Source organism: Ptychodera flava, chromosome 11 (genome assembly GCF_041260155.1).
Source record: "Ptychodera flava strain L36383 chromosome 11, AS_Pfla_20210202, whole genome shotgun sequence".
Lineage (NCBI taxonomy): Eukaryota > Metazoa > Hemichordata > Enteropneusta > Ptychoderidae > Ptychodera > Ptychodera flava.
In genome coordinates this window covers 34,569,262-34,582,069 of record NC_091938.1, presented here as the reverse complement: position 1 = coordinate 34,582,069, position 12,808 = coordinate 34,569,262, and the positions used below count along the sequence as shown (strand labels likewise).

The window sequence follows — 12,808 nt, the reverse complement described above, 5'->3', positions numbered from 1 at the left end:
TTTTACATCCTTCTTCAACTGCAACTATTTTCTTCACTGCACCCTTTGTCCACCAGTAACAGTCATCGAGGGCCTCAACTTTTTCACCTACTGAGAACGCGTAATGAGCCATGTTTTCTGTGTTTTCCGGTGTTTGGCTTAATTGCTAATGAAACTTTTAATGTTAATTGTTTTCCAAGTCAACTATCCAAGCATTTTAAGAGGGGTGATCAAAAAGGCCAGAACAGCCAATTTTGACCAACCGGGTTCAAGAACCCGGGAAAGGTGTTAAAAGTGTGCGATAGATGTGTTTACGACATAAACATTACGAACAGTAGGATTAAGATAGGTATGAATAATCCAAACTGCCCAGTTTTGTGGGGAAAAGTTGGAAGAGGGTGGAGGGACGGCGAAGAATGTAAAGCTTGCTTGGGGAGCCATCAGTAGCGTTGGCAACATCTTGCGGTGCAGAGTATTTTTATTATTGTCATGTCTTTGCTCCTCAGGTAACTTTGTTACCATAGCAAGGATTTCTGCTACAACTGAAAAGCTGTGTTTATTGAGAGTAATTTCTTTTTTAGATTTTCATCTATGATTTTCCGTTTTTTTTCCGTCGAATTTCGCCCACCAAATTTGACCCCGCTAGGTAGAAGAGGCACCTTACAGTACGAAAGTTTCCCCCTTTCACTTGTAGAAAGAAATCGAAACGACTTTGGCGTGATCAATCAGCAATGGGGATTTTAAAATTGGTAGTATGCGTTTTTTTGTCGTTTACTCTGTTCTGTTGTAGAAAACGCCCGAGTTTTCGACGATGCATTTGTTGTTAAAAATCAAGATGGCGGCTACCATACGTCGGCCATGCGGTTTTTGAACAACGAAAATTGCCAATCAATCCGTAAATTCCCCGTGAATTTTGACTTGCGAGATATAAACCTTCCTAAAATTTATTTTCTAGAATCGATTTTCATTCTAACATTACTCGAAATTTATGCTTTCGATGTTTCGGAATGCTGTTGAGTTTGCCGCGACGCCATTTTGAAACTTTGATCGCGCATGTTAGTTCTTCGGTCACGAAGTTTTTTCCTCCCTTCCATGTTTGAATCTAATCCAACTCAGCATATTTCAGTCATTGAACATTAAATTTATGATATTTTACAAATGGTGAGAAACTTATTTTGATGTTTTTTTCTTCCGAAACGTTGATTTTTGGGGTAGTGATTTTGTTTGTGTCTTTGTTTATCCGTTTTAAGACTTAGGGGTACAGTCGCGTACAGTTGTCCGGCGGCGATTCCTTGCAAGCTCTATCTGCTTTGGAGGTCAAAAGAGTAGGCAACAGCTTTGAAAAGAAATGATTTTTATGTATAAAATGTGAAAGAGCCTTGAGGCTCCCACCTCAATATCGAAACGTTTGTGTTACAATATCGACAAGTTTATTCAGCAAAATCGCTGTAGTGAATAGTGCAGTGCATTCAGGTTATTTTGGCTAAAATTAGCATATTTTTCATGCAAATTCACGTACTTGTCACCTTTAAGTTGTCAGAGATTCAAGGATTTTTTGTAATTGATATGTTTACCCGTAACGCGCATCGGAACAAAGAAACAGGAGCTGTTTCCAGACCGGACGGTGGAGGGACGGTGGTTTGGATCATATGATAGATATGAATTAAAGATGGAAATATACGTCCAATCGTAAACATCAATACAGATCTCGATCTTAAATGTACATGTCATAATTTTAATATACAAATGTCACTTAGACACGTTGCAAAATTGAAGCCATTGCGTAAACGGTGAAGTTCGTATGTTCCTTCATTAGGTGTTGATTCAAATATATTTTGTTTTCTTCAAAACTTCGTAAGCATCATCGTAATATGTAATTTGCATCTTTTACAATTGTCGCAAATATGCTTTGTTTTCATAATTGAGATCTTGTTATTTTAATTAGTAGTTTTACTCTTGCTATGACCACCTTGTGCATAAACCTCCGTCAGAGACAAACTATAGATCTGCGTAACACAACCAGTTGATTACTATCACACTGTATGTGGTACACTAGGGCCTATGTACTGGTATAGTGTTTATTGCCATTGCTTATTATGGAATTTTTGTTTAGACTCACAGTCACCTAACTCTAAGTATGCTTGTTGTAGTTATACAAATATAACCTTTGTTTCCAAGGATCGCTTTCAACGTGCTTAATGAAGAGCATAAGAAACACTCCTTGTAAATGTAACAGATGATTTTTCATACTTGTGACTCACAAACCGATGAGAAAGTTAAAGTTTATGCGATTGATCTATGTTGTGTTTGTTTTTCTGTGTTTGTTTTTTTTTTTGCTGGCTGGCTTGTAGGTTTTTCAAAAATCCAAGGACGGCAAACAAAGAATTTACTTCTTTTACACGGCCTAATACATAAAACACAAATATTGAGACATTGCCATGTGTGAAAGTAGTGGTACTTTCATTACATTTTTTACTATTTAGATTGATTTTGGCCTGTTTTAATTATTTAAATTTATTCATGTATGATTTAATATTTGAATTTATTTAGATCGTAATTCATATTCATCACCAGAATATAGGTTATCTTTGCCCCCAACCGTGAAGTGCTTCCTACTTCCTGAATAACTATCAACGTCAGTATCTTGAAGTAATAAATTTCAGCGATTGTTGTTCTAGCCGCAAGGTGATTGCGAAATCGAAGCAACATACTTTGGCAACGTATGGCAGGCTATTGAATGCAGTGAACGCGATGGCCTTTGGCGGCAAGCAAGGGAACCGTCAGTATTGCGACCTGGGGGTCATTCAAAATTTCAAAGCTATAAGGGGGTGCTCAAAATGTTTTTTCTTTGACTTACTTTGTCCTCAATGACATAATGATAAGTTGATATTGTATATTTTACTCTGATACATGTTAAATAAAAAGCAAATAAATACTTTAACAGAACAATAAATATCAACTACATGAAGCCAGGCAAAAAAATGTGATTAACTGCCAGTACTAGCAATACTTACTTTGAAAGAGAAGATAGTAACGATGAAATGATATCACTGTTCATGTACTCAATGGCACCAGCAACAGTGAAGTTGAGGATCGGCAGTGCTGATGATGATGTCACACAGTAGTTTTTTACGGTCGTTACCAGAGGTGGAAGGAGAGGCTGGGTCATGGAGAAATGTTCTCGAGATACCATTATTAGTGTACAGGATCTAGGACAAAACTGAACTGTTGTGAATTCATCCTCTGTATTGTCACAGAAATGTATTTTAATTGACTTCAGTTCAACAACTTTTTGGACATTTAACCATCAATAATGACATGCTACCCATCCAAATTCAACAATACTATATGATCGGAGACTGTAGATGAGCCTTTATATCTACATTACGTGGGTTCAGGTAAGCCAAAGTTTCTGTATAAGAAAGGGGGTTACTCAAACTCACCATGGTTGGCTGGGATGTGACTCAAAATTTCGGAGTTTCTAATTAATTCCTCCCGACCCCCCCCCCCGGCCGGAAATAATGACGACTCCCTAAACAGCTGTTTAAGCCCGAGTCAGAACGACCGGCACCAGCACACGCACGGCTAATATTTCAGCGAAATTTAGAAACAACAATGAAGCTTCTGCTAAAGAATTTACAGACTTTTGGCTTTTGATGCATCAGTTTTTGAGCTTTTATACCGGTAGGAAAGCATTCTGAATACAGCGGTAAATTTCCTCCCAAACGCGAGAAGCGAAGAGGCGGGCATTTTGCAATGGGCGCTGTCAACTTTACCTTGCTACAGGGCCCACGCGCTTCAATCTCGGCCCGGCCCTCGCTGCACTTGTAAAGACCTATTGCCTGGTCATGAGGGCTATAGCGACCGTATTACCCCCGAGGGGCCGTGTGTTACCAGAAACACATCGCTATTCCCTGAGGCCGTAGGCCGAGGGGTATAGCGATGTGTTTCTGGTAACACACGCCCACGAGGGGAAATAGACGAGCGCTACAGCCCGAACAAAGACCAGGCTATAGGTGTTTTATAACACACCACATGCTCATGTTGTATTGTAATATAGTTTTAATGTGTTTTGATAGTTTGTACCCCAACAATCCATTGTGACAAGTTTACTGGGCGATGTTTCCGCAGCGCTTTGAGTTGTACGTGGTACCACTTTCTTTCAAAAATATTGTAAGCATGCCTAGCGACATCCTTAGTTGCATCTTAATCTTTTCCGTCGATGGGCTATCCAAGTTCATACGCTGTTGGAATGTTGAAAAATCTGTTTTAGAGAATGTGTCGTCACCTATCCGGGAAGCATATCACGTTCTAGTCACCCGCCATTGTTGCAAAGCTGCAGACGACACTACGGTCACGTGACCGGGCACTTTTCCAAATTTGGTCAAAACTATTTCCCTAGGGAAATAGCTTTTCAAAAAATACCCTCTGACGTCACTTTTGTCGATTTGGTGGGGACTAGACGTATCTATTTTTTCGTGACGTGACGTATTCTGGCGAATCGTGGCGTGTTACAATACAGTCTACTGCCTCCATGTAGTCCAGTCTTACAGGACTAATAGCCAGCCAAACGCATAAAAAAAACCAAAAAAAACGACGCCACAGTGTAAAATCCGTGGGTCAGAACCATTGATCATAAATTTACAGAACAAGTGATGTTTAAAACATTTGTATTGATCACTTCATTTAGCTTTATGTGAACGACTTTCTCATCGAGCTGCGTGTCTGCGTGTATAAATCGTCCCGGGCATTGTCCATGCAAATTTGGGGCCTGCTTAGCTCCCTCCGATCGTCTCTAGACTACAGCCAAAATCACAGTCCTAAGCAAATTGTGCAGTTGTGAAAGTCAGATATATGTATCATGAATTCTTTCCAAAAGTAAGTGAACAAAAAAATCAAACCAAGAATATAGACGTAGTTTGCTGTCGGGCGGGGTGCGCTCGGGACGACTTTGCAGTGAGGCCGGGATCTCTCTTGTGTTCGAACTTTTACCACCATGCCTGGAGCTCCGTCGCATCGCAGCTAGTCGGTAATTGCACTACGGTAGTCCTTGGGAGGATTAGATACCCGTTGCGTATACTTGTAAATGTAATAAGAAAGACTTTTGTGCTGCATCCAAGATACAATTTGTTCCTTTCTGAGCGTTTTCAGTTACGGCAACGACATGCGAGGTTGATAGGCTATATGTTGCCTGCAGCGTAGCCCTGCCGTACACTAAACTTCGTTTGAGTAAACGGAGCAGAATCAGTCCCGTCATTATTTTCAACGAAATTTTCATTATACTGCATAATGAAAGAAACGACTAGTTCAATGATTACGATGGTGAAGAATTGAATTTTTAATTATATTTTTATTTATGTTTTTCTCTCTCAATTCATTCAGCAAACTTGATCTCCATACCGTCGGTCACAACGTGTATGGAAATCAGGTCATGACATGCGACCATGCGACCTGCGACTTCAAAACTGCGACCTGCGTCCTGCGTTTTTTTTTCAAACTGTAACCTGCGACCTTCGGGTGCTCTGGCCTAGCTGCCACCTGCGAGTTTGAATCTGCGACCTGCGAGATCACGACCTGATCCATGATTTTAGGTATTTCGTGTTTATTGAGAGTATGAAAAGCAGTCACAAGTAATATCAGTGATAGGTGGTTTCATTTAGGAAAGAGATGAGCTTGGATGACACAGCTGTGTTGACCTACGTGTTGTTCGGTTGCTGTCAAAGTGGAGGGCTGCTCCTGATGAACCTTAATACCTTCAGTTTGATTCAGGAGTGTCGGTGTTGTCCCTTAGGCTTTAGGCCTATGCCAAACTAACCTAAAAGCGGACAATCATGATTATTGGGTTCAAAACCAAGGGAAATGTTTGATTTCACAAAGTGGACAAGATACCATTACCTCTCTGATTTCTCAGACTGTCTATGAACATGGTCCCGTATTGTGACGGAAAATTGAACAATCCGTGGATTTTAGCTTCAAGCGTAATTATGACTCGTTTAGTTTCAAGCGTAATTATGATTCTTTTTCAGTTTCTGGAATCACATGCAGATCAGTCTCCCATCTGAACCACCAGACTGGACGCAGGTCGCATGTCGCAGTTGTGAAGTCGCAGGTTGCAGTTTGACCATGAAGGTAGACCTCCATGGTTTGACAAACGCGCAGGACGCGGACGCAGGTGTTACAACCGATAAAGTAGTAACTAACCGATAACGTATCAAACCCGATAACGTAGTAAAAATCAACCGATAACGTAGTAACGAACCGATAACGTAGTAATTCTTTCTAACCGATAACGTAGTAAAAATTTACCGATGACGTAGTAATTTCTCCTAACTGATAACGTATCAACAAATTTACCGATAACGTATCAATGAACAATAACGGATTAAACAAACTGACAATATAGAGTAGTCAACCAATACCACATCAAAACGACCAATAACGTATCAATTAGTTGATAATATCTGATTAAGCGAATCGTGGGGAGCAATAGATCGATCGATTGATAGATAGATAGATAGATAGATAGATAGATAGATAGATGTAGATAGATAGATAGATAGATAGATACGTACATGTAGATAGATAGATAGATAGATAGATAGAGATATAGATAGATAGATAGATAGATAGATAGATAGATAGATAGATAGATAAATAGGTCGATCAATGTATCGATAGATAAATCAATCAATCGATAGATCGACCGATCTATCTATCGATATTTGATAGATGGTCGTCGGTCGATCGATCGATCGATCAATCGATCGATAGATAAATGTAATGTCAATAGATAGGTGAATAGATAGATCTATAGATCGATTTGTCATCACATTGTCTCTTACTCAATTTATTTTTCTTCTATTAATTTTTTCCGTTTAGCGTAAATTGTTATAAATATATTTGTTTCTCATCCTAGACATATTGCAAAACTGATGCGGTGACGCGTTTTTTTCTTCTCATTTCTTTTACTCTTCAACCAACAAGAATGCGCGAAAAACATGAAAACGACATAGGAATGCACGCAGAGATAAATGCACAGTAGTGTTGTTTAGTATTTTTGTATAGCAACAGTTCTGCGGTTTGACTTTTAGTGCAGCAATGCACAGTTTTGTCAGCTTAATATAACAGTGACATATGTGTACTGTTCTGAATGGAATGTTAGTGTCAGTTATTTTGTTTATACCGTTCTGTTTTATACATATTCCTCATGAGCAGAAAGAAAGGTTGACGTGGCGGGTCTCAATTGACACGCGCGAGGACGAGAAACAAACTTTTTATACTTCTTGTCAGCTCTATACTATGTATGACTACTCAATAATTTTGAGATGTCTTCGTAATAAGATGTCACTCGACGTGAATCACACCAGAAAGGATAAAAAGGAAAGAAAAAGCAATACGTTGTCTACAAAATCCGTTGACTTGGCTTGCTTACAGGAGTAATTAATGAATTGTGGTTATAAGGATTTCAATTGAGCAATGAGTCCAGACTTACCTGTAATTCAGTCCCAGAATGAGAGTTACATGAGTATGTACCGGTGCTTTACTGTCAGTTCTGTTTTGTGTCTATGTTTATAACTAGTGTATTACGAATTTTTACCCAGTGTTATCAGATTACGGATGGGTATGATTACGATTATTTTGTAAAGGCATATTGCTATTTTGATATACTGACGTTGTAAGTAGCGAAATTTTATAAAAGGTCATGTTGGAAACTTTTTCCAAGTCCCCCCAACTTAGAAAGTGTGTCATAAAGACACTCTTATATGTGTTGTATCTTTAATTCATTCTGCAGGAATACTTATAAATTGGTTCACATTTCCAAAATTGATGAAATTCGATTCGTGATGTCTGAGTAATATCACGAAAACAGTATACTTCAATTTGATACGTTATCGGTAAATTTATTGATACGTTATCGGTTACGAAAAATTACTACGTTATCGGTAAATTTTTACTACGTTATCGGTTAGAAAAAATTACTACGTTATCGGTTCGATACTACGTTATCGGTTGATTTACTAGGTTATAAGTTTTTACTACGTTATCGGGTTTGATACGTTATCGGTTAGTTACTACGTTATCGGTTGTGACACGCAGGTCGCTGTTGTGAAGTTGCAGGTTACACCAAGGTCTTAATGCCAAAGTCGCAGGTCGAAGTTTTGAAGTCGCATGTCGCATGTGGTGACCGGATTTCCATAGAAATCTGGTATCGCATGTCGTGACCGGATTTCCATAGAAATATCGCATGTCGTGACCGGATTTCCATAGAAATCTGGTGTCGCATGTCGTGACTGGATTTCAATAGAAATCCGGTTACCGGATTTCCATAGAAATATCGCATGTCGTAACCGGATTTTCATAGAAATCCGGTGTTGCATGTCGTGACCGGATTTCCATACAACGTGCTATGCAGTGCATGCATGAAGTTTACAATCGACTGCATCCATCGTTAGTTTAGCTGTTCAAAAACGTTTGTTTGCACTGGTCATTATAGTCGAAAAAATCTGTAAACACTTACATATTTATGTGTTTCCGATATTCGCTCAACTTTCGCGCATTTTAATTAAGCCCAGTCTCCAGTTTCGATGGACAGACCTTTTTGAAGAGTGCAGGTTTCTATGCCGCCACAGTAAAATTTGTGTAGATGTGGTTGAGCATGTGCGGTGGTGTGATTACGTTTCGTTTCGTGTGTCAACAAAGCCTGACTTCTGGTCTGGACAAGAAGTCATTTTTCACTCCTTTTACTGTTAATCGTACACGTTTGTGAGGCGGGCTGGGCATACAAAACATGCGATTCTGTAGTAATTTATGGTCTACTTTCACATACTGAGGATATCATTTTAATCAAAAATACGAAAACAATTGTTAAAAATTACAAATACTGGGGCTTTTTAATTGATGTGTTTACGTTTTAATTATAGTATCGAGTAGCGTACTCTCCTTGGTACATGCACTTCAGAGGTCAGTAGACATATCGGATGAAATGACTGGACTGCATTCCAATGCGTCTCTTTGTCTTAGAGTGTGTAGTAATTTATCATTTCTTCTAACAGTCGTTTTTTGTCGCAGCGATGTCTGTCTGTCTGTGTGTCCATGTGTCTGTCTGTCTGTCTGTTGGTCCGATATCTCAAAAAGGCTAGTCAGATTAGAATCAAATCTTGTACATATATTTAGTCAGCAAATGGCAAGAACTGATAAGTTTTTGGTGGGTGTGGCTTGCATACTTTTTACTCATTTGCATAATATTAATGATTTTAGAAAAAACGGATATACATTAAAAACGACTACGCACAATTTGATGCGATTTGCTACAAATGTTGATCACACCAAGATATATCAGCATTTGGAACCATTAAGGGGTTACATGAAAGATAGTTACTAATTTGCATATTTAATGAACTTTCCTAATTAGGGATTTAACTCGATCAAAATTGACCAAACTTGGTATGTATATTAAAGATACTATTATTTAATATTATTGAAAGTCATTAAGTGTTTTAACTTAAGCCAATTCCTAATTTGTACATTTAATGAACTTTGCTAATTAGGGATGCATATTTGAATTGACTGGACCGACGTTGATGAAACTTGCTACATGTATTTGGAGCTACTATGATACAACATTTTTGAAAGTCTTTAAGCATTTTTACTTCGGCCTATTCCAAATTTGCATATTTAATGAACTTTCCCAATTAGGGATATATATCTGAATTAACTTGATTGTAGTTGTTGAAACTTGCTATATACATCAAAGATACTGTGATATAATATTATCGAAAGTCAAAAGACATTTTTACTTCAGCCAATTCCTAATTTGCATATTAAAGGAATTTTCATAATTGGGGATATTTATCTGAATTGACTTGATCAAAATTGATGAAAGTTGCTATGTACATTAAAGACACTATAATACAATATTATTGAAAGTCATTAAGCATTTTCTCTTCAGCCAATTCCTAATTTGCATATTTAATCAAGATTTCCCAATAAGAGATATATATCTGCATTGACTTGACCAAAGTTGACAAAACTTGCTACATATATTGCAGATACCATGATACAATATTATTGACAATCATTAAGCATATTTACTGAAGTCAATTCCTAATTTGCATATTTGATGAAATTTGCTTCTTTGGGATATATACTGGGATTTACTTGATCAACGTTGGCAAAACATGCTATGTACATTGATGATTATACCAATTTAAAACAATATCGAAAGTCATTTCACATTTTCATGTCAGCTAATTTATAATTTGCATATCTAATGAGCTATCACAGCTCGGCATATATCGCTTGAAGGACTTGGCCAACGGTAATTACAATTACTGTATAAAATGGTGATACAATGACAGCAGTCAAAGAACTTTAATATTTTTATTTCAGCTAATTACATATTTGTATACTTCATGACCTTTTAGAATCAATCGGCGGTGATTATTGTTCATTATGTTGATCATAATACTTTCAATGAAGTTGCAAACATGTGGCAAAGGTTCAAATTTACACATAACTGCAATATATAATGAAACATGTGAGCATTTTCAGTTCATATCTGGTTGCTCACGTGTTCACACGAGTGCGTATATGTCGCAACGATGTGTGTCTGTCTGTCTGTCTGTCTGTCTGTCTGTCTGATATCTCAAAAACAGCTGATCAGATCAGAATCAAATCTAATACATAGATTGAGTTTGCAAATGGCAAGTACTGATTAGTTTTTGGTGGGTCTGGCTTGCATACGTTTTGCTCATTTGCATAATTAATGATTTTAGGAAAAAACGGATATACATTAAAAACGACTGCACACAATTTGATGAGATTTGCTACAAACGTTGATCTCACCATGATATATCAGCAGTGGGAAGCATTAAGGGGGACATGAAAGATAGTTGCTAATTTGCACATTTAATGAACTTTCCTAATCAGGGATATATATCTGATTTGACTGGATCAAAATTGACCAAACTTGGTATGTATATTGAAGATACTATAATTTAACATTATTGAAAGTCGTTAAGCGTTTTTACTTCACCCAATTCCCAATTTGCATATTTAATGAACTTTGCCAATTAGGGATATATATTTGAATTGACTGGACCATTGTTGATGAAAATTGCTACATGTATTAAAGCTACTATGATGCAACATTCTTGCAAGTCATTAAGCATTTTTACTGCAGCTTATTCCGAATTTGCATATTTAATGAACTTTCCTAATTAGGGATATATATCTGAATTAACTTGATTGTAGTTGTTGAAACTTGCTATATACATCAAAGATACTGTGATATAACATTATTGAAAGTCAAAAGACATTTTTACTTCAGCCAATTCCTAATTTGCATATTAAAGGAATTTTTATAATTAGGGATATATATCTGAATTGACTAGACCAAAGTTGATGAAACTTGCTATATATATTGAAGATACTATGATACAACATTATTGAAAGTCATTAAGCATTTTTTCTTCAGCCAATTCCTAATTTGCATATTTAATGAACTTTCATAATTAGGGATATAAATCTGAATTGACTTGACCAAAGTTGACAAAACTTGCTACATATATTGAAGACACTATGATACAACAGTATTAAAAATCGTTAAGCATTTTTACTTCAGCCAATTCCTAATTTACATATTTAATGAACTTTGCTAATTAGAGATATATATCTGAATTGACTGGACCAGCGTTGATGAAACTTGCTATACACATTAAAGATACTATGATACAGCATTATTGAAAGTCATTAAGCAATTAATCGGTGGTGAATATTGTTCTATATCTTGATCATAATACTTTCATAATACTTATGTTGATCATAATGAAGTTGCAAAAATGTGGCAAAGGTTCAACATTACATATAACTGCAATATATAATGAAACACGTGAGCATTTTCAGTTCATATCTGGTTGCTAACGTGGCAGTATTAGTATTAAGATGATATAGGGTTGTTAATATACAGATAAGGCAATCATAATTAGCGAAATATTGTATGCCATTGGCTTAAGGATTTGTTTGTGTGCAAAAGTAGCTTCTGATTGGCTAGAGAAGTCATACACAGGCTAGTGTTTTGTGTAATTATGTTGAGTTAGCATCGGTTGCTACTCCACGCAGAGGGGAAGGATGCTGTTATGCCCAGCAGTAGTAGCAGAGATCTCTAAGCTCTGGACTTAAAGTTTTGTAAGCAGATAGAATGGAGTTGCTGATAGAACTGAGTTGCTGTATGTGTAGGAGACATCTCAGTCGTCTCAACGGCAAGGCTTGCAGATATCCTGAGCCGCTGCTAACTTAGCCTCGAGGGGCTTCAGCATCGATCCAGCGGCCAGTGTGCTGACAGCCAACCCCACTGAGACCAGGTTCCTGTTAAGTGAGCTGAGGGATAAGTCCAGTTAAGGACTTGGTTAATGGCTGTATGCTGCTCGTTCTTGTTCCCAGAGTATCACCCTAAACTCTGGTGTTGCTGCTCTAGCCTTGCGAGACTGTCTTAACAGAAAGACAGTTCGTTCCAGTACTCCGTTGCTGTCGAATAGTTCCAGTGGGCATACTTGGCATTCCAGACATTCATTCCCTGTTGAGTGGAGCTACATACGATCCTGAGTAAAGTAAGCAGAGAGTTTAGATAGCTCTGCATGGCAGGGCTGTGTGTTACCGGCGTTATACTCCGGTAACGACCGGAATGTCGCTCACTCTTACATGATAGACGAACTTGCTACTTTTCACAGTAAAATCGAACGTCGAAGATGACATGGTGGCATAATCCCTATAGGAAATAGCCATTTGGTTTCCAGACTTGTTTTTTTCTGGCTTATGTACACACGTCTAT

The 12,808-nt window shown here is 37.6% G+C and overlaps 1 protein-coding gene across 1 annotated transcript in view; it reads left to right on the top strand.

Moving 5' to 3' along the window:
- The window catches only part of LOC139144145 (uncharacterized), a 39,844-nt gene that overhangs the window by 5,469 nt on the left and 21,567 nt on the right, over positions 1 to 12,808 (top strand). The gene's annotated exons all lie outside the window — the stretch shown is intronic.